The following is a 22,545-nucleotide window of genomic DNA, read 5'->3' as shown; positions in this document are numbered from 1 at the left end:
TCCTGGATTCCTCAGTTCTTTTTGTATTTTTGTAAGAACTCAGGTCACTTCTGTCTTCTTCACAGTCTAAATAGTCCTAACCACAACAAAGCATTTACTCTTCCCTGCCTGTTTCCTTCCTTGACCCTTAAGCTATCTTTTGTTGCCTTTATCAGAACTCTCAGAACAAGGTGTCTCCCTCAGGACAATTGTACTTCTCCCACCTGAGGGTGAGAAGTGTTTGCCTTTCCTAATCTGAGAGATCCATATCTGTTTTATCTCCTAAACTTTGATGAATGAATGAACGATTTATAAGCCAAAGGGATGAGGCTAAGCCATGTGCTCTGTATTAAAACAACGCCTGGCTTGAGGCTTTCTCTGTGTAATAACCATGCCTAAAACATATATTTATTGGTTTGTTTATTGATATTTTTCTTATATATCTTTTATTTATTAATCAGAAGTTTTCAAAGAAAGCTGGAAATTGTCCTTATCACTGGCCATTAGACAGAATATTTAGTGTGGCTAATGCTGCTTCACCATAGACACACCAATGCCCCCAAATTCCCTAAAACCATGTTCGGCTTCAGTTATTTAACAAGTCAGAACAAGATTCAGCACAAATCTCTGCTCCTCTTCTTTTGGGAACACCAAGGGCTCAGGGTGTGTCCTCGTCACTGTTCATGTACAGATCCATTGTGACACTTTAGGCATGAGTGATTACACCTTGGAGAAATGAATTGCTTGACCAAATGCACAGGAAATTGGTGATTAAAATATGATATTAAATTTAAATTTGATAGTTAGCAAGGTACCTGCCAGGTAGTCAAAAATACTTTCACCTGCCGGGCGCTGTGGCTCACACCTGTAAGTCAAGCACTTTGGGAGGCCAAGGCGGGTGAATTGCCTGAGATCGGGAGTTCAAGACCAGCCTGGCCCACATGGCAAAACCCTGTCTCTACTAAAAATACAAAAATGAGCCAGGCATGGTGGTTGGTGCCTGTAATCTCAGCTACTTGGAGGCTGAGGCAGGAGAATCTCTTGCAGTGAGCCAAGATCATGCCACTCCACTCCAGCCTGGGCGACAGAGTGAGACTCCATCTTAAAAAAAAAAAAAAAAAAGAAAGTATCGCCTGCACGTTGCCTCTTGCATGCTTCCCCTGTCCCAACCTGGGGACACAGCAGGAGGACCAAAAGACCTGAGTGTCAGCCCAGGGGTCCTGGCCAATGTTGACAACACACTGAGAAACTCCCAGCACTTGCCTTTCCCATTTCTAGGTGTCTGGCACATCCCTCCCTGTGGACTTCCAAAATCATCTAAGATCAGTTCCATCAACCGTGTCACAATTCATCTTGTATTTACCACATGTTTTCCCTTTTGTGGAAGTTGGAAATATACATTAGTTTGGGTGATCTTAACATTTTTGTGTTGGGACCTCTTGGACTCTCTGATGAGGGCTGTCACCCAGCTGAGCATGCAAGCTCATATTCCCTAGGCCCGCCCTTGCCCCAGCATTGGTACCCACTCCAGAGAGCCCATCTGCAGAGCCCTGCAACCCCAGCCAGTCTTAGCTCTTTCCGCACACTGTGGTGAGATATCATTTATCATTGGTAAGTAGTTCATAAATTCCTTGCATATTAAAATGTCAATCATTTACTTTCTATCAGTTTAAGCTGAAATTTACTTGCTTTTCTCAAGATGATTAAAGCTAGTGAGAAATATTTGAATGGTAATACTTCATTGTTAATATTGGGCAATTTAAAATGGATAACATGGTTATTAATGTGGTGAGTTCATGAGTGGAAATGGTGTAGTTTGTTGTAATATTTCTACTTTTTGTAATGCTTTTCTCTGGCTTGCCTGCTCTAACTCTAGAAGCAGCCTCAGGAAGAAGAGAGTTAGGAGGTGGCTTTGGCAGAGGTCTTACCCATGATATACTTAGCTAACGTTTCATGAGAGTTTACCTTGTTCTAGGCACTGTGCCTCACCAGTTTCCATGCCTTATTTCATGTTATCCTTACGACAGTTGATAATCTAGGAACTCGCGAGCAAGGATTTTTGTTTTGTTTACATGTGATCCTCATCCCAACTAGACTGCCTGGTTGATGTGGATATCATCTACACACTGTTGTTGAATAAATGAATCATCCCAATGGAAAGGAGGCTTAGAGAGTTTAAGTGACTTACTGAAAGCTAAACAACTTGTAAGTGCTATAATCAAGTCCAAATCCAGATTCAAGTCCTTAACCTGTAGATTGCACTTCCTTCTCTAACTAGACAAGAAGAGCAATGACCCCAACTCTTACTTCTGTGGTGCTTCAGTTTTCCCTTGGCTTTAATGCATTCTGTGCCTTTTGATCCTCATGGACGTTAGATCAGGTGTGATCACCCACAGTGAGGAAGCTGAGGGTGGGGACGTTAAGAAATGATTGGCAGCCTAGTAGTGCACACAGTTGGAACTAAGTGCCTGCAGCTTCATGAGATGATAAGGTTCCAGGAGTGGAGTTCCATCTGCTCTAGCTCTGAAATAACAATACAGCTCATCACAATGGCCAAACAATGTTCATTTGATTTCTCTGCCCGTAAATCTTGGTGCTCCTCAGTCTCTTAATTTCCACACTGTTAAGGTTCTCCTTGTGTGACGACCTGACCACACCCATTGTCCTGCGTTCACCTACATGCTAATAACTCCCAATTTCTATGCCTAGACTTCTCCCTTGAGGAGCAAACCTCTATTCCTTAGTGTGCAGGAGAAGCCCATGGATGTCTCTTATCTGAGTGGCCTGTAGTCATTGCAACTTATCCAACTTCTGAGGAACTTATTACGTCTGGTCTTTTGCCCTGTCACCAAGTTTATACCCATTCAGCACCCGCTGATCTGACTCATCCCAACCTCATCCAGCCAGACTTCCAAGATAACACCTCACAACCATCTTTACCAATTCTCTGCTCATCCAAATAGTTTCCAAGTCCTGCTCAGGTCACTTTCCAACACCATCCCCACTTCTGCACCTGCGGGACCACTGACTAATTGAGGTTGTCTTCATCTCCTGCGGAGGTACCACAAATCTTCGAACCTTTGTTGTCCAGCCTTCACGTTTCATCTTCTTAAAACAATCTGCATGCTACAGACTGAGTGACCTCTGCTGGGCTCCTGATTTCTTGGGAGGAGACAGAATTATAGGCCCTAAAATACCTTACCAGCTCTTAATCCTACTCTTGGACAACATGAACTCTAGCCTGGGGTTGCCCTGTTGCCTTTCATATTTTTGAGTTTTAGTGTTTACCACTTCTTCTCCTTCCTTTTACAAGATTCAGCCCATATGTCATCTCCTCAGTGTGGGGCTTTCCTCACCTTCCCACCTTCCCTACTTCCCTATGTCAACATTAGCTTGCTTGCTTGCTTTCTGCTTTTTTTTTTTTTTTTTTTTTTTGAGACAGTCTTGCTCTGTCACCCAGGCTGGAGTGCAGTGGCTCACTGCAACCTCTGCCTCCTGGGTTCAAGCGATTCTCCTGCGTTAGTCTCCTGAGTAGCTGGGAATACAGGTTCACGCCACCATGCCCAGCTAACTTTTGTATTTTTAGTAGAGACAGGGTTCCGCCATGTTGGTCAGGCTGGTCTCGAACTCCTGACCTCAGGTGATCCACCTGCCTCAGCCTTCCAAAGTGCTAAGATTACAGGCATGAGCCACCACTCCCAGCCGATGTTAGCTCACTATCCAGTGCTTCCTTAAAGTGCTTCTAATGTACATGCAGTCATATGAAACATAATGACATTTTGGTCAATGATGGGCTATGTAAATGATAGTGGTCATGTAAGATTATGATATCACATTTGTACTGTACCTTTTCTATGTTTTGATATGTTTAGATCCACAAATACTTATCATCATGTTACAACTGCCTACAGTATTCAGTCAAGTACATGCTGTAGAGATTTGTAACCTATGAGCAATAAGTTGCGCCGTGGAGCCTGAGTGTTCAGTAGGCTATACCATCTAGTTTTGTGTAAAGTACTCTCTATGATGTCTGCACAATGACAAAATCACCTAATGATGCATCTCTCAGAATGTATCCCTGTCATTAAGCAATGCATGACTGTATATATACATACATATGCATATATTTACATATGCATATACATAGGTATGTATATATAAATATACATATAATCTGTGTATTATATATATGGCTTTTAGTTTTCATTTTATTGGAATTGTTAATGTACGGATCTGTTTCTTTTACCTTTTTTTTTTTATCTTCTTGTCATGTTTCTTAGCATGCAAAGACAATTTTCTTAAATGCTAAACAATTTGTATAAGTTACAGAGGCTCTGGATGATATTCTCTTCCTCCAGAGAGGCTCCTTTCTGTCCTCGGAAGGCAGATAGATAGAGGTAGGTTATCTCAATCTAAACTGAGCAGACGGGGTTGTAGTTTTATGAGAACTTGTCTACCTCTAGTCCGTTCATACCCTTTTCGGGAGTTCCAACCATGAGCCTTAGGTGTCTACAGGGGACTCTTCCCTTCGGTGAAGTACTCCCCAGTCCACAAAAACGGCAAACAAAAACTTTATCAGCAGCTTCTGCCAGGTTTTTTACCCCCTTGCACTTTGCAATTCCAGAGGTCAGCAAGTGCCTCAAGGGGAATGAAGCTGAGAGCAGGATCGCCTCCCTGTATCCATTTTGTCACCTAGATAAGGCTCCCTATTTCTTGCTGATGTGGTCAATGTCAAGTCCACTTTGTCTCTCCAGCACCACGAGATTGCCTGAAGCTCTACTGCTCCTTTCCATGCTGGCAGTGGCCTTGTGCCCAGGCCCTCTGCCTGCGTGCTCGCTCTCTGCCGTCCACAGAGAGCTGGCAAGGTCTCCAAAGAGAGAAGAGCAGTGTCAGCACCTAGGCTCACCTCCCTAAAGTTCCTTCTCACCGGGACTTTGGCCACGTAACTTCTCGTTATCTAAGCAAATCACCAACACCTTCGAACACTTTCTCTGTCTCTCTGTTTTGTATTTCATCCAGTTTTTCCAGTTGTTCTCAGGGGCAGTGTTGGTCTGCCGCGAGTACTTCAGCATAGCCAGAAATGGAGTCTGAAATCAATTCTTTGAAGCAATAGTATTTCAAATCAGAATGTGCTACTTTTTCTGTTATTTTTGAAGGAGATTACTGCTTTTATAGACTGAGGTTCTCTCTTCATAAATCTATAATGGGCAACGCTAAGAAACTAGACAAACAGTCAAAACTGTGCATTTCCTTATGCTATATATTATTTTATAGTAATCCAGAGAAGTCTTTTGTGTTTGTACACCATGCTAAATTTCCCAAAAATCACACAGACAGGCTAGGAAAATAAGCCTACTGGAATTTTATTTGTCTATTTAAATCTATTAAATCACATAACCGTAAACCTAGTCATGCCTAGCAAAATATAGCAAGTCCACATACACTTACATCAGGATATCTAAATAGCATTGGAGGTATACTTCAACTAGTAAAAAATTGTGGTAGGAATCTAACTGTGGGGAATTCAAGTTTAAACTTCATCAATCAAATGGGACAGAAGTGTAATTACTCTGTGTTAATGCTTTGCTTATCACCCTAGCTTAGATAAGACAATTCTGGTTTCCTAGCATAAAATTCAGATGACCTGAATTTGCGTTCTTGTTATTTGGCCTTAAGCAAGTAGCATTTTCCCTGGGTTCATTTTCTCCTTTATAAAATGGGCCAGCATGATTTATTTTACTCTTTCTGTGTGTCTGGTAAGAGAAAATTAGGTCATTATATACAAATGTACTATGAAAAGTTAAGTGCACTTATAAATATGTGTTATTATTAGTTTTTAAAAGTTTTGAGGGAGTACTAGCGATACATGAATACAGAAGTTCAGACAAACTCAAACCTGGGCATCTGACTCAGAAAATGGCTTTTAAGAAAAGCATGGTGGGTTGCAAAGCAAAAGGAGGTTCCGCAGCTGAGTCTTAAGTTAGTGTAGGTGGTCATATACCTGTTCTGATTTCAAAGGGGCCAGAACTTTTTCTGCTTCTCTACTTCTGGTCCTCTTCCCTCTCCTTTTATCCCCAGTCTCTCCCCAAAACATAAAAATACACACACACACACACACACACACACACTTGCACTACTCTAGGATTTAAGCCTAAATTTGCATCCTTACTTTACTAATTCTATGGGGACAAGCACATGTAGGGAGGATAGAGTTTTAGGTTGGAGTCCTTTGGTCCCTTCACACAAGCAAGGCTCACATCCTCTCCTGAGAACACTATTTGTGATACTGGAAGTTCCAAAGGGCCTGAGAGCTCGGAGTTTCCAGGAGGGACGGGATGAAGCACTGGAAATGAGGAGGAAAGTAACAAAGGGGTTCAGCAGGAGAATATGAAAAAAGCATCTGCCTCGCTTGACATGAGGCCTGGGGCCACCTTAAGGTGTGCGGAGATGAGAGAGGGGCAGAGTCACTTGGCAAGGATGGCTTTAGCCCTGTCTGCAAGATTCTGGAGAAATAAGCATCAGCCCCTCCTTATGGGACACACTGTGTACCAGGTTCTCCGCTGAGTACTTTGACATTTGATCTTCACAATAACGGGTGAACTAGACCACGTGTGATAGGCTGCATTGTTACCTCCCCTTCCCATCACACGCATATGTTGCAGTCTTAACCCCAAGTACCTTAGAATGTGACTGTATTTGAAGATGGAGTATTTAAAGAGGTAATTAGCTGAAAATGAGGTCATGGGGTGGACCATAATCTAATCTGACTGGTGTCCTTGTAAGAAAAGATTAGGACACAGGCACACATGGAGGGTTGCCCATATGGAAACACAAGGAGAAGATGGCATCTACAATCCAAAGAGAGAGGCCTCAGAGGAAACCACCCTTGCTAAGAACACCTCGATCTTGGACTTCCAGCCTCCAGAACCGTGAGAGAATAAATGTCTGTCGTTTGAGCTCCCAGTCTGTGGTACTTGGTTACGGCAGTTCTGGGAAATCAGTGCGCCACAGTATATAGTAACAAATGGAGTGCAATTCTGGATGGGGAGAAAAAGACACTCGCCATTGTCTTTCGAGTGCTTTTCTGGTACTATAGACAAGTATCAGAAAAATACTTCTTCATCTTATTCTCAGTTTTGAATAGACATTTCTATTTAAGCTTTATAACTAAAAGAAACTAGGTTTTTTTCATCTCATTATTTTAGGTGTGCTTTGTAAACTAGCTTGAATTTTATTGGTGATCCCTTCTTTCTTTTAATTTAATCCTCTAACTTTGAAATCAATAGAGAAGTTTCACAGAGGACTCTTCTTAATCCTCCCCTAATCATTACTGTAAAAATTGGGCTTGCATTTAAGACTCGTTTTATTATAATCTACCTAACGTTCTCTTAATACTCCTCTTGTATGGTAAGTGATAGTGATAGAAATTAATATTGAGTAGCCATTTACTGTGTAAAGAACTTAACATATATGACTTCATTTTTAAATAAAATATATATTTTAGAACAGTTTAGGTTTTCAGAAAAACCTGTAAATCTAAAGGTAGCACAGAGTTTCCACATACCCTACACCTAGGTTCTCTTGTTACTAAGCCCTACGTTGTGATGGACATTTGTTACAATTAATGAAGTAACGTTGATACATTATTAATACTAGCTAAAGTCCATGCCACATTAGAATATCCTTAGCTGTTACCTAATGTCCTTTTTCTATCCCAGGATTTCACCCAGGATACCACATTACACCAAGTCATCTTGTCTCCTTAAGCTCGTCTTGGCTGTGACAGTTTATCAAACTTTGCTTGTTTTTGATGCCCTTGACACTTTTTTTTTTTCAGTTGGAGTCTCACTTTGTTGCCTAGGCTGGAGTGCAGTGGTGTGATCTCAGCTCACTGCAACCTCCGCCTCCTGGATTCATGCAATTCTCCTGCCTCAGCCTCCAGAGTAGCTGGGACTTCAGGCACCCACCACCATGCCTGGCTAACTTTTTTGTATTTTTAGTAGTGACAGGGTTTCACCATGTTGGCCAGGCTGGTTTTGAACTCCTGGCCTCAAGTAATCTGCCTGCCTTGGCCTCCCAGACTGCTAGGAGCCCTTGACACTTTGAGGAGCACTGGTCAGATATTTTGTAGACTGTTTCTCAACTGAGATTTTTCTGATATTTTTCACATGATTAGACTGGGATTATATGTCTCTGGGAGGAAGGCCACAGAGGTAAAGTACCACTTGCATCACATCATAACTAAGGTACACACTATCAATATGACTTGTCATTGTTGGTGTTGACCTTGACCATCTCAGGTAGTTTGTTAGGTATTTCCACCGTAAAATGACTCCCTCTCCCTTTCCATAGTGTACTCTCTGCTGTGGGTTACTATGTACATCCCACACTTAAGAAATGAGGAGTTATGCTCTCCATAAATTATCTGCAATGTTTCTGATTTGGAAATGTGTCCCCCTTCTCCATTTATTTCAATCTGTTGTATCAGTATGGACACAAGGATATTTTACATATATGGTTTTAAAATTTATTTTATTTATATGTTTATCTTAAACTTCAAATTTTCATCTAATACCACTTTTGTGGCTCGGCTATTGGGAGCTCTTTCCATTGGTTCCTGTGTCCCTTTGTCATACTCCCATCATCCATCATCACTGTGACATTTTTCATTAGTGTTTTTTTTTTTTTTGGCATGTCTTTAATTCCTGGTACTATGAGATGCTCCAGACTCATCTTGTGAATTCTGATTCAGTTTTAGAGCTTACTCTTTCTCAAGGCTCCCTGATTCATTTTGCTGGAGAATAGCACTAGAAATCAAGCTTTGGGTGCTAGAGGTACTGGTGCTACTGGTGACTAATGGCTTCCAGGCCCTCTCAACTAATAGAGCAGGGCAAGAGATGTCTGTACACTAACCCCTGTATATACTTGTATCCATAACTATTTCTGTAGGTAACTATGCATCTGTATTAGTCTAAACATGAGTTCATGCTGCTGTCTGCATCTCCATTTATGACCCCATGGATTATTTGAATCTCCCTCTTGCTTAGCTGTAAATCCTTACTATTGGCTATCTATTTATTTAATTGTCCAGTTTTGGTATACATCTATAGCAGTATGAAGATTATGAAACTATGCCTCTGTGGGAAACAACTTTACCATTCAGAGTGTAGTGCTTTGTGCTATTTCCTTTGCTTTTATTACAGATTTGAAAGTTTTTTCAGGTCACGCCTTTTCTCCACCCATCATGTAGTAGTAGTATGTTAGATTGGTTGGTGGCATCCTGCACTCCATCTTGGGATCCTATCATTTTGTTTTTGTCTTCACAATAAACCTCTTAAGGAGAAATTTTAAAAATGCTTGTTTTCCAGATGAGGAGACGGAGGCACAGAGTTTAATGGGCCCAAGGATTTCACAGCAAGTGATTAGTAGAGGTTAAATTTGAAGTTAGATTTATATGTCCCAATGTGAAGGTTAACACTGTCCTTGAAAAGGTAAACATTGATTACTTTTTCATAAAACAAACCCAAACCCATGCTTGTCGATGAAGGGGAGCCTGGAGATGAAGACATGCCACTGGGGTGACTGACCACACTCAAAGCCACAGCATGACATCATACTCGGTCATGACTCACAGCTCAGTCCTCACACAAACTGATGCTGGAAGGATTCACCTCAGGGAAGTGTGTGGTTTCTAATATTTCTATATCAAGTGAAGGTCTGAGGTAGCAACATAGGCAACCTGAGCGTTTAAGGTAGATGAACCATTTTCCTGCCCCTGATGGTGGGGGTTCGCTAAGGAAGCAGAAGCAATAGAATATATATGGACAAAAACTTGCAAATAATTAGAAGATGAAACCAACTTGATTTTTAAAGGGCCATTTAGTTCTATAAGGTTAAATGCATAGGCTTGTGCTAGGAGAATTAGAATTTCATATATATGTTTTAGGTTATATTTATCCCGTACATATATGATATATGATTTATTGAAAGAAATTTGCTCTTGTGATTACGGAAGGGTTGAGAAGCCCAAAATCTGCAGCGTGGTCCAGCAGGCTGGAGACCCTAGAGACCTGACAGGGCAGGTAGACTGGTAGGCCGGCTACTAGAGAATTCCCTCTTGCTTGGGGAAGTCAGTCTTTTTGTTCTGTTCAGGCCTTCAACTGAAGGGTTGAGGCCCACCTACATTATGGAGGGCAATCTGTTTTACCCAAAGGTTATAAATTTAAACGTTAATGTCATCCAAAACCACTCTTCAGGCTGACACATAAAATTAACCATCATCCCTGAAATGGCTACACAGAGCCTGTACTTTCCTTAGGAGTGTAAGAAAAACATTAGGAAAAACGATGCCTCTTATAAACTATATACAAACAGGTCTCATTGGAGTAGCATTCGTACATGTTCAATTGCAGCTAATTGGAGGACCCCAGAAAGATTTGAACTAGCTTATGCCTGAGTTAGGCACGTTTGTGAAGAAAGAAAGCACTTTTCAAAGAAATGAACAACTTTCTTGTTATGCCTAAGCAGCTGCAGTTTCTATTCTTAGCAGACAAGGGGATAATTCACTAAACAAAAACATATCCCAGCATTGAGGCATTCACACTTCACAAGGTGAAGCATTATTGCACTGACAACTTTATTGCCTTTTTTTTCCCTCTCCCTGAAATGAGTTTCCTGGGGATGAGGGCTGCCGCCTTCGGTTCACCAGCTGCCGTGTGCTCTATCGTGCCAGTGATAATGAAGATCCCCCAGAAGACCGTGGCCGACACAATCAAAATATTACTTGCTCATTACAGAGATTGGTGGAAATAGTCAAATTTCCTGTGATATAGGGTGAGGCTGACAACCTAGCTTGTCTCAGAGAAACTCCAGGCTCTAGTGGATTAAGATCATGGTTTGTGAATCAATGGGGTTGTCAGAGACACCAGCTGTAAGGAAATATTTTTCCTGGATAGGGCTAGAAATAGTCTGAGTGTTGCAATTCAGAATCTCTGGGGCCCTTTTCTGCTTCCAAGAAAGCAGCATTGATGATTGGCTTTAGTGTTATTTCATATTAATCAAATGTTCAGATATGCACAAAAGTAGAGGGAAGTTAATGGAACCCTATTGTCCATTGGCCACTTCAACGATTCATTTTGCCTGTCTTGTTGCAGTATGACTCCTCACACTTCTTGTCATTCCCGCATCCCCCTTGAAGTGGTCTAAAGAGATCCCAGACATAATGTCACTCCATTTATAAATACTGCAGGATGTCTCTTTAACAGATGAGACTTAAAAACATAACCATAATAACATTTTCACACCCAATAAGACTTAAAATAATTTCTCATCATTATTATATACCTGGCCTGTGTACAAATTTCTACTTTTCTGAAAAATGTCTTTTTAGAGTTAGTTTGTTGGAATTACAGCCCCAAAGGTTCCTGGGCAGTATTGCTTGGCTTGCCTCTCAATGTCTCTTTTGTTTCCCTCTGTAGTAATTTCCTCTCCATCTTTTTACGCAGACCATATATTGCATGATGGCAACCAGATGATTTACATGAAATAGAACCGGCTACTTTCTGCATTGGCAATGGCTTCTTCAACATGTAGTTACTCATGCTTATGCTTTTACTAGTACAGAGGCTGGACTAGAATGAACCACTTTCTTTCTTCTCCAGTGACACTGGGTGCTTCCTACAGTGTTAAAACAGGAGGCTCCTGAGACATCACGGTCCTACCTCCCGCAAGGTGTTTGAACTGTGGGTTCCAATGTTGTCAACCTGATTCTGCATTCTAAAGTTGACCTTTAACTTTTCACTGAATGGTTTTCACAGACATTGATGAAAATAGTCTACATCCACTACTTCATTAGGAGCTGTGAAGTGGTGATTTTTTTTTATTTTTGATTTTTTTTTATTTTATTTTGGAGACAGAGTCTCGGTCTGTTGCCCAGGCTGGAGTATAGTGGCACCATCTGGGCTCACTGCAACCTCCGCCTCCTGAGTTCAAGTGATTCTCCCACCTCAGCCTCCCAAGTAGCTGGGATTACAGGCACCCGCTATCATGCCTGGCTAATTTTTGTATTTTTTTAGAGGATGGGTTTTCACCATGTTGGCCAAGCTGGTCCTAAACTCGACCTCAGGTCACCCGCCGGCCTTGGCCTCCCAAAGTGCTGGGATTATAGGCATGAAAGTGGTGATTTTCTAATCCTGCCACTTAATAATTAGAATTTTGTCATACAGAATTTTCCATCATTAACTACATGGGTACCAGAAGTGTGTTCTTATGGAAAAGATAGGATATATGCTTGACTTTTTCCCTTTATTTACTGATTTTCAAAAAAATAAAGCTGATGCCTTAGCAACTTCCAAGAATAAGCAAGGATTTCTTTTTTATCATTATAAACAGATGAGTTTTTATGAATTTGATGTTTTAGTCCATTGCAGGCATTATTTTATTTTTTGATGTTCAGAATATCTCATCTTGGTTTTGGGGAACTCCTTTAGGCTGAATCTTTGACATGACTCCTGTGGTTGTTGGTAGCCCTGTTGCCTTCCAGCCACGGACGATGTTCGGGATTTACCTAACGTATTTCTACCTTAGACTTAGAGCACTGTTCCTTTAGTGAGAAATGGTAGTCAGAGGCCACTATTATGTGTGAGGGTTGCTAACTACTACTAGATTCTCCTTATGTTTTCTTGGCCTTTCCAGTGGACAGAACTGGGAAGTCTTTGTTTTATAAGAACAAGAAAATAAATCATAAGCCCATAATAGTATTTCTAATTCAAATTTAAGATGGTAGTTTTCATGCTATTGATTTTGTATTTATACCTCTTTTATCTTACACTAAAAACTTTGTTAACGACATTAACATTATTTGCTTAACAATTTAACAATTACTTGTAAAATTACATATTTTCTCTTGTACAGATATGTTAATTTCAAAATAACACTAGTTTATCAATAACTATGATTACTAAATGCAATTTAAAATTCCTTTTTGCATGTGTGTAGATGAATATACTCTAAAATTCCTGTATTTAGAGCCACTGGAAACATTTTTTTGTTTATGCCAATACAGTAACTTTATATTCAGTTAACATCATTTAATTTTCAAATTGTGATTTAATTTACATTTTGGATTATGGTGGGGTAGGGAAAGCACACACATTCCCTGGCCATCTCTCTGTTAGCCGGTGCATGCCCCAAGGTGTTTCCTGGGTCAGGCAATTTCCCAGGTTCCCTCTAAGCCCAGCGCTTTCCTTCACCTCCGCACTCCTCTCAAGAATCCTCTGGGATGGACCAGAAAAGTGGGGCAGTCAGTGTTGATTCTGTCCCTTCTTATACTGCTCATACATGGCCCATCTGGAAACCTACTACAAATTATATTTCAAATTGGATATCAAGGTTGATCATGTGTTTACTTCCAAATCCACATCAGATGGAAATCTCGCACTGCAAATGTGACTCACTATCTGCTTCGGAGTCTGACAATGCTCTGTCATCCTTCCAGGTGTTCTCTATTTTCCCAGTACTTGAGCGACTTGATCTGAAGTCAGTTAGAGAACTGTTGAGCCTGGACTCCTATGGGCCTGTTTACCATTCATAACCCAAAACCCCTCAATCATCCCCTGGCCTACTCCTTTGCTAAGGCCAAGTCTACAACTTTGAAATCAAGTGATCCACACTGCCCTCTGGGCTTCTCCTTCTCCTCACCCCATGGGTGGAGATTTGCTAGCCTGGAAGGGTATTAAAGAACAGATGTTCACCTTCCTCCTTCCAGCCTGTTTCCCCTTCAAATTTCTGTAGAACAAGCTGGAGTTGTTCTGTCCTGTTACCGCAACAGAGACGTTATAAATTTCAACCAAGTTCCAGGACTGCAGATGTTTCTCTCAGTGGTCCAGTGGCATTCTCTGTCATCCATACTTGAGGCTCCCTTTTACATTCTTCTTTGGCTACTGTAATTCACACAGGCCCGAGGGCCTCACTGCCTCCACCTAATATGGAGCAGATACTTTCTGGACATCTGAATTAGCCTTGTAAACACCTTACATGGCTGAACAGAGTCACTCAAGAGGCTGGATACTATATAGAGATAGATATAAAAATCATTTTATTTCCAAAAATTTAGAATTTCTTAAGCATGCTTGCCAAATATAGGAATCTTGGGTGATAAATAGTCATTTAGATATTCAAACTTTGCATGATTCATATCCTAGGAGAATAACTTTGCTAGCTGAGTAGACACTAGTTTATGTCAAGGATTTCTTCACTTGGCCATAGGTAGAAGACATTTGTCATTTGTTATCTTTAGGCCCTCTTTCTCCTATTTCAGTTCGAGAAATATATTTCAGCTAAGAGCTGTCCAGGTAAATGGATGATGTTGCTGTGTGTGTTAAATTTATGGCTCAATTACAATCAATCTTATGTTATCACCTTCTAGTGTCTGTATATAATTAATATAAACAAAGTAGTAAACCAACATTTCTTATGCCAACTTGTTTCATGCTGGTAAAAAATAAAATAAAATCAATGCCTGCTTTCGAAGTAATTGGCTCCGGAATACCATCTTAGATTGTCCAGATAGGTGCGATGGTAAAGAGAATTATTTCCTTGGGTATCATTTATTCTAGTATTGTAGATTAGTAAGTGATATTTACCTTGCTTAAATTGACAGTTCAAATTGTAGGGTTTTTCTCTATCCCACCATTCCTGGCAGGTTAATTGGGTTGGGGGTATCAAATGTACAGCGGTCAGCTTCTAAAGCTTCCGCTAGCAGTATGGAAAGACAGTACAGTGACTAGGTGAGCTCTGTCATTTGAGGATTTCCAGCTCAAACAAAGTCACCACCTACTTTGCCCAACCAGAGTCAATCCTGGGCCATCTTGGTTTAGGATCTATGTTTTGCTACACATCTATCATGATAAATCATTAAAACAAAGCCTTGTAAATATTTGCCTTTTAAACTAAAACAATTCTACACTGTAAACCAATTGAACACATTTCTGTTGTTATAACAAGACCATTCAATTAAAACAAAATGGCTCACTCGGAGTGACTTCCTCGCGTTTAGATATTTAGCATTCTGGATCCAGATGCACTGGGAAGTTGAGCTGCTTACCACTTTTGGTCCATGGCACATTAGGGTTGCTGAAGATATTGGACACTAATTTTTCCACTGAAAACTTTATTAGGCATTCTTTTGTTTGGCCAGATAGACATCTGTGTTTCCAGATTAATGTATTAGGATTTTTTAAATCCTAGAAACACATTTAGCTGCTTTGCAGAAATTTCAATATGTGCTCAAAGGATTATCACAGATCTATTGAGGGTATTATTATGTAGATTCATTTGTTCACCCTGCAAAAGACTGAGCCTTACAGCAAATCTCTGTATATTAAAAAAAACAGAGTTGGTGTATTTTGGCAAAGCTCCAGATTCGTTGATAACGGGTGTCACCTTGGTACTTCATCCTGAGTGTTCGTCTCAATATATATTTCCTCCTGAATTTAAATAGCTCATATATGCAAGGTGGCTGTATTTATGCTATTTTTAAGAATAGCATAGTATTTAATGGCATAAAATCAAACAATCTGGAGTTAACCTAATTAATATGAAAATGAAGGTCAAATGAAAACTGACATCAAACTGCAACATAAGGTAACATATTCACATTCCTAACATATAAAGAGCATATATGCATTTTTTTAAATGATGTACAAAATAATTAGAAGTTAGGTGAAAGCATGAACAAGTAGTTTATAAAATAAATTCAGATGGGCAATAAAAATACAAGAAATGTTAGCCTTATTAGTAACCAAGAAAGGGCCGATTAAACAATGAGAATCAATTGTTCCCTTAAGAGAGTCCAAAGATGAAAATAAAAGAGGAGCCCACCATGGAAAGCATCGGGGAGCTTCCGCGCTGCGGGTCTCGTTGACCAGGGAGCGCCCCCAGAGAGTGAGTTGTCAGCACTTATTTCAAGCTCTAAATTAATGAATCTTCTCCTGATCCGCCAACCAAACAAGATTACAACGTGTATATAAAGCATTTTTACGTCACAGTGTTTTGAGGGGAGGAGAAAATAAAAATAACAACATAAAACTCTAATGATAAGATCTTGGTTAGATAAATTATGGTATAGTCATATAATAGGATAATAGGCAGCTACTAAAATAGTTAATAGAAGTCTATTTCTTGACATGAAAAGATGTTGATTGCATATTTCACTGGAAAACAACAAGTTGTAAAATAACTCTGCAGCAACAAAAACTATTTTAAAATAAATTGTAACGCCAAGAATATCAGAAAGTCTAAAAGCATGTACATTTCCGTAGCAGGCTCAAAGATGGATTTTTTTTCTCCATTTGGCTGATCCGTATGTTTTTTTTTTCCTCTCTGCCTTTCTCCTCCCTTTTATATTTAATAATCAAATATTACTTTTGCAATATGAAAAAAGTGACACATTTTAAAAGCAGAATGCCTACATCATCAGAATGAGCATTATCTCTTATTGTCACCTTGGGAAACAATAAAAGTCTAATGATTGATGTAAAACTACTTTTGTGCCTTTTCACTAGAATCATGTTCTATACTGAAAAAGGATCAATTTTCATCAGTCTTGCTGAGATGACATCTTAGTATTTCTTATTTCCTGTGTTTTCTTGCAGGAAGGCTGCAACCCCCAGAGTGACCTGTGTACATACCTGTCTTCACAGCTGGAAAGAACTTAATGCATCTATGTAAACTGATTAAGAATTACAAATCACAACGATGAAACCATCAAGGAAATTCCTTTAATAAGTTCCACATATATTTTCAAGGCCATATATTGTTTTTCTCATAAATGTAAGTATGCAAGCATTTAAGATACTTTTTGAAGTAAGTCACACATTCATGATTTTATTTATTTATTTATTTATTTTTCTGAGACGGAGTCTCGCTCTGTCGCCCAGGCTGGAGTGCAGTGGCCAGATCTCAGCTCACTGCAAGCTCCGCCTCCCGGGTTCACGCCATTCTCCTGCCTCAGCGTCCCGAGCAGCTGGGACTACAGGCGCCCGCCACCTCTCCCGGCTAGTTTTTTGTATTTTTTTTTAGTAGAGACGGGGTTTCACCGGGTTAGCCAGGATGGTTTCGATCTCCTGACCTCGTGATCCTTCTGTCTCGGCCTCCCAAAGTGCTGGGATTACAGGCTTGAGCCACCGCGCCCGGCCACATTCATGATTTTAAAAAATGAATACAATGCAAGTTTATCTTGATTCAAGAACACACCCACAAACACATATATTTCACCATTAACTATCTTTAGATTGTACCAGTTGAAACAAAAGGCCCACCCAAGAGGTTTTGAAAATGCTGTAGTAGTAAGTTAACATCAGGAAACCGGGAATATGGCAATCCAGTTTGCAGCACATCTGTCGGGGATGAAAGACGAGCAGACCACTATTAGCTACCATTTATTGACCATATGCTCCATGCCATACCCTTTATATCCATGATCTCTCTTAATCCTCAGGACACTCCTGAGAGGAAAACGGTGTTGTCCTCAAGTGCTGAGGCCTAGGGAATCTCAATGACTTGCTCAGTTTCACGTTCTATTAAGTGGCAGAACCCAGGAAAGTCTGACTCCAGTGTTCTTGCTCTTCACAATGCATTAAACTAGTGGTGATGAGGAAAACACAATCAGAAAAATCACTGATTTGCTTATTGCATTATTCTTGCAGAGGTAAGTCACTTCTCTCTTTCTTTTTTGGTACTTTTTAGGAAATAAGTCCTGCTTTCCTTAATGTAAATCCCGTCCATGAACAAATGACAGAGTAGGCACATTCCACAAATGTATTTACATTTCAAATGTTTCCATTTTCTAGAGACCCAGGATCTGTCAATTATTTGTTCCCTACACAATATTCTGCTGATACCTATAATCAAGACAATTATTTGTCACACATGTGAAATTGTATTGCTACATATAATCAAAGCAGAGAATTTTTGACACGCTGACAAGTGATTATATTTTGCAACAAGAAAATCCTCTGGGTCCCTATAGAACACTCCCCAATTGTTCCTCTTCTGTTTTACTTAAAATATTCTACCCTAAATTATAAAGATGAATGTGAATGTCATTTCTGTTGTTAGTAAGTTTTGCGACGACAAGCACTTTTCATGTGACACCCAGAGAGGTGAGCAGGCATGGGAAAAATATGCAAGACCCAGACAGGGCAGGCACTAACACTGAAGTATGCCAGCCCTTAAAATCGACAGCCAGCACATCAACCAAAATCAAAGCAAAATAAAGCCAAAGAAGCAGACATCCCCAAGAGGAAGACAAGAGTCTTTCCTCTGAAACTCCCATGGTTTGGGGTTGAGTGAGGAACCCTGACTCGAGCATGGGATTGAGAGAGATGACACAGCTGCCTCTGCTGGCCCAGACCCTTCAGGATGGAAAGTAACTGCTGTGGAGAACAAGTGACTTGTCTTCCTGAACAGACCATGTAGACAGCTCATGTCTGTGTGGTCCTCTTGCCTGGTTTCTGTAATGCCCTCTGCTCGCCACTCAGACTGTAGGGCACTCGAGAGTGTGATGGCTTATTATCTTCTTTCTCAATGTCTGCTGAGGACTTGGTGGCAGAGGGCAAAACTTTGCGTTCCAGCACCCAGCACAGAGCCAGTGATCTCCAGGCTGAGCAAGCGTCCTCGGCAGCGGTGACTTCTCTCTCCAGGCGCTCCAAGGTGTTATTCTGTGACTGGACCAACCCTGGGCTGCCAGCTTGCTGCTGGTTGTTCCTACACTTTCCTGGCCTACTCCTCCGCTTCTGAGAATAGCAATTTACCCAACAAAGGCAGTTATCCACCTGCCTACCATTCAGGCCTTTCTACTTCATTTGCAAGTGCATTTCATTATTAACCTAAAGCATTTTGTCCATACTGTAAGGGTCAGCACAGGGTGGTGATGTGATCTTGAATTTTCAGTAAAACAGATCTGGTGAATTCTGGTTGGGCCATTATGCTGCATAGGCTAAAAAAATGGCTTTACCACTAACCTTCAGTTTCCTTCAAATGGACATAATAATACCTTACACAGGCTTACTGAGAGGAATAGATGAAATGGAGAAGGTGAAGCCTTGTGTTCTTCATTACAGAAGCTCATCACATGTCTCTGTCCTTCTCCTAACCCCTTCATCTTCCACTTACCCCAAGACTACAGTCCCAATAAAGTTTGGCTATGGAGAAATACCAACTACATTTTTAAAGGATGGTGTATTAGTCTGTTGTCATGCTGCTAATAAAGCCATACCTGAGACGGGGTAATCTATCAAGAAAAAGAGGTTTATTGAACTCACAGTTCCACAAGAGGGCTTGTGCAGGGGAAGTCCCATTTGTAAAACCATCAGATCTCATGAGACTTATTCACTACCATGAGAGCAGTATGGGGGAAACTGACTCCATGATTCAATTATCCCCACCGCATCCCACCCTTGACATGTGGGGATTATTACAATTCAAGATGAGATTTAGGTGGGCACAAAGCCAAACCATATCAGATAGAAAGCAATGAAGAAATCCACAAAAACATGTTACAAGTTTATTAGGATAGCTTTGAAATCAGCAATGCAAAAACCCAGCTAGCAGCAGCTCCATTAGAGTGAAACAAACATCTCAAGGGGGAGCTTGAAAGGAAACAAAATCCCCTTGGTTGTAAAAACTTGAGCCCATTTGTTTAAAAAAAAGAAAAGAAAAAGTCAGTCATGCTCTTTTATAGCTGCATCTCATACATTTTATATTTCAAATCACACTTACATCAACAGATAAACGTTTCTTTGCAGCTCTCCAAAAATGTTTTACATTTAAGTACCACATGTTTAACTCGACCCAGTTTTCCACTAGAATAAATAACTTTCTTTAAATAGATGATACAAGTGGAGATTATGCTGTCCAGTATTTGACATAAATCCAGTCATAAAATTTGGGGACAAAATGATACAGTTAGATTTTCCTTTCAAATCATTCAGTGGAAGAACGGCTTAGAATTAGCTTCATGTTTAGAATGAAACTTTTATCCATGAAGTGCACATTCATTTGTAGCCTGATCAGGAATTTGCATTTCTGCCATTCTTATTTCTCGGTTCCCCTGGCAATTCTTCTCTTGTGCAAAAATTCTTAGAAGTTGACAAGGTATGGTGGCTCATACCTGTAATCCCAACACTTTGGGAGGCCGAGGAGGTGGATCACTCGAGATCAGTTCGAGACCAGTCTGACAAAACCCCTTCTCTACTGAAAATACAAAAACTAGGGGTGTGGTGGTCTGCACCTGTAATCCCAGCTACTTGGGAGGCTGAGGCCTAAGAATCGCTTGAATCCAGAAGGCGGAGGTTGCAGTGAGCTGAGATCACGCCACTGCACTTCAGCCTGGGTGATAAAGTGAGACTCTATCTCAAAAAATAGTAATAAATAAATAAATAAATAAATAAACTTTTAGAAATTGAGGCGCCTTTCACCTGATTCTTTCCCATCGCTTCCTGTAGGGAAGTTAAAGACTGGGATGCAGAGGGCACCCTGGACTCACACAAGGGTTGTATTTGAAATAGCACCCATCTCCTATGTTAAAAATTTTTTGTGTTGGTCATGAATTTATATAATTTAAACATCAATAATTTTAAAAAGAAAGACAGTGAAAGGCCCCTTTCCCACCTTCCCTGTGCTCCCAATCTGTTCTGTTTCCAACACCCACAGTAGACAAATACTCTTTGGGTCCTTACTTATTCTTCCAGATAAATTTTATGAATATGCTATCCTTCCTAGGTAAGTATACACATATGTATATACACACACTCATTCACAAATATTCACACACATGACTAGTTTCCTATTGCTACAAACTTAGTAGCTCATAAAAGTCATAGTTACTATCTCACAGTGTCAGTGGGTCAGGAGTCTGGATGTGGCTTTGCTATGTCCACTACTCAGGTTCTCACAAGGTTGCATTCAAGGTGTCAGGTGAGCTGTATTCCTTTTGGAAGCTGCAAACCCTCTTCTCAGCTGTAGATGAGGAAAAATATCTGTTCTTCACTCATCCTAGGTTCATGGTTGAAGACTCTATAACCAAAGATAAATCAACAAAAGAAAAGCATATGAGTTTATTTAATATAAGTTGTACATGATGCAGAAGCCTCCATAACAAAATAAAGACCCCCCAAAATTGGCAAAACTGTGTTTTTTTGTGACAGGTTTGATGAAGAAGTGAATAGTCATAGAGAAGTACGATTGGATTAAAAAGTATGATTTATGGTAATAAACTGGAGGAAACACAGCAAGGCCTGTTCGTTCAGATTCTTCTCTGTGTCCCTGTATCACCAATAATAGGATGCTCCTTTCCTCTGAATACAGGGAAGGAAGGTACTGCTTTCATAGGATTTAGGACCTGCTTCACAGGAAGGTCAGAAACTTCTTCCTAGTTTCTTTTTTTTTTTTTTTTTTTTTTTGAGATGGAGTCTCGCTCTGTCGCCCAGGCTGGTCTGTTGCCCAGGCTGGAGTGCAGTGGCCTAATCTCAGCTCACTGCAAGCTCCGCCTCCTGGGTTGACGTCATTCTCCTGCCTCAGCCTCCTGAGTAACCAGGACTACAGGCGCCCGCCACCACACCTGGCTAATTTTTTGTATTTATTAGTAGAGATGGAGTTTCACTGTGTTAGCCAGGATGGTCTCAATCTCCTGACCTCATGATCCACCTGCCTCCGCCTCCCAGAGTGCTGGGATTACAGGTGTGAGCCACCGTGCCCGACCACTTCTTCCTGGGTTTTAAAGGTCTGCTTCAAGGGAGAAGGGCAGGAGGAAGGTAGAGAGAGATCCTCCTGTTTCTGCTGTTTTCTCAAATGCCAGTGTGCCATATTTTCGGATAATGTGTCCTGAACCCTATCAGAGCACACATGATTGTTAGCAGAGTTCAGTTCCTTGTATTTGTACGACTGAGGCCTTGGCTTCTAGAAGCTGAGCATAGTTCCCTAGGTGTGGCCCAATCACATTAATTTCACTTAATAACAGCTTACATCTACAAAGCCAGCTCAGAAGCCTTGCAGATCCACTGGAAAGGCCCACACCCTCTTTTAAGGACTCCATCTAATTAAATCAGGCTCAATCAGGATAACCTCTCTTTGTATGGACTCAAAGTCAACTGATTTGTGGTTTTCAGTTTTCCTTTTGGACAGATAAAAGTTTGGTAGTTAACACTCATTCTCACAACAGCAACAACAATAAAAACATGAACAAACTGAAAATTAACATGCTTCTTAGATCATTTAGAGAATTGAGGTCACAGGGCAAACCACCATTTGAAAAGTGGTGATAAAGGCAAATGCGGAGAATCACATTCTGATGTGAGCAAAAGCCTCTGGAAGCTCATAGGAATACTGGAGTAATTGAAGACTTACTGGAGTCTGAGCGTGAGCTACCTTGAGAAAGAAAAATGCCTGAAAGCCTAGTCTTAAAGGTTGGGGAGGCCCACACATTCTTGAATTTTACCTCCAGCAGCCTTAGCAGATTTTCCCTGTGAAAATCAAAGAAATACCTTCTGAAGGAAGGAGAGGGGAAAA

General features: G+C 40.6%; 1 long non-coding RNA gene across 5 annotated transcripts in view; it reads left to right on the top strand.

Annotated features, from left to right (window-relative positions):
* The window catches only part of LOC103877205, a 73,784-nt gene that overhangs the window by 5,542 nt on the left and 45,697 nt on the right, over positions 1-22,545 (top strand). Inside the window, exons 1-4 of one of the 5 annotated variants that reach the window (XR_004178349.1) lie at positions 1,389-1,590; positions 16,632-16,809; positions 17,477-17,686; positions 17,829-19,203. This is a non-coding gene — a long non-coding RNA (uncharacterized LOC103877205). Of the gene's footprint in view, positions 1-1,388; positions 1,591-16,631; positions 16,810-17,476; positions 17,687-17,828; positions 19,204-22,545 lie in introns of those variants that run through there. The other 4 variants (XR_001894399.3, XR_001894398.3, XR_001894397.3 and 1 more) reach the window with 4 other exon arrangements.

The sequence above is a fragment of the Papio anubis genome, chromosome 14, assembly GCF_008728515.1.
Source record: "Papio anubis isolate 15944 chromosome 14, Panubis1.0, whole genome shotgun sequence".
NCBI lineage: Eukaryota > Metazoa > Chordata > Mammalia > Primates > Cercopithecidae > Papio > Papio anubis.
Note: the sequence above shows the minus strand (reverse complement) of the source record. Positions and strands in the feature narration are given on the sequence as shown.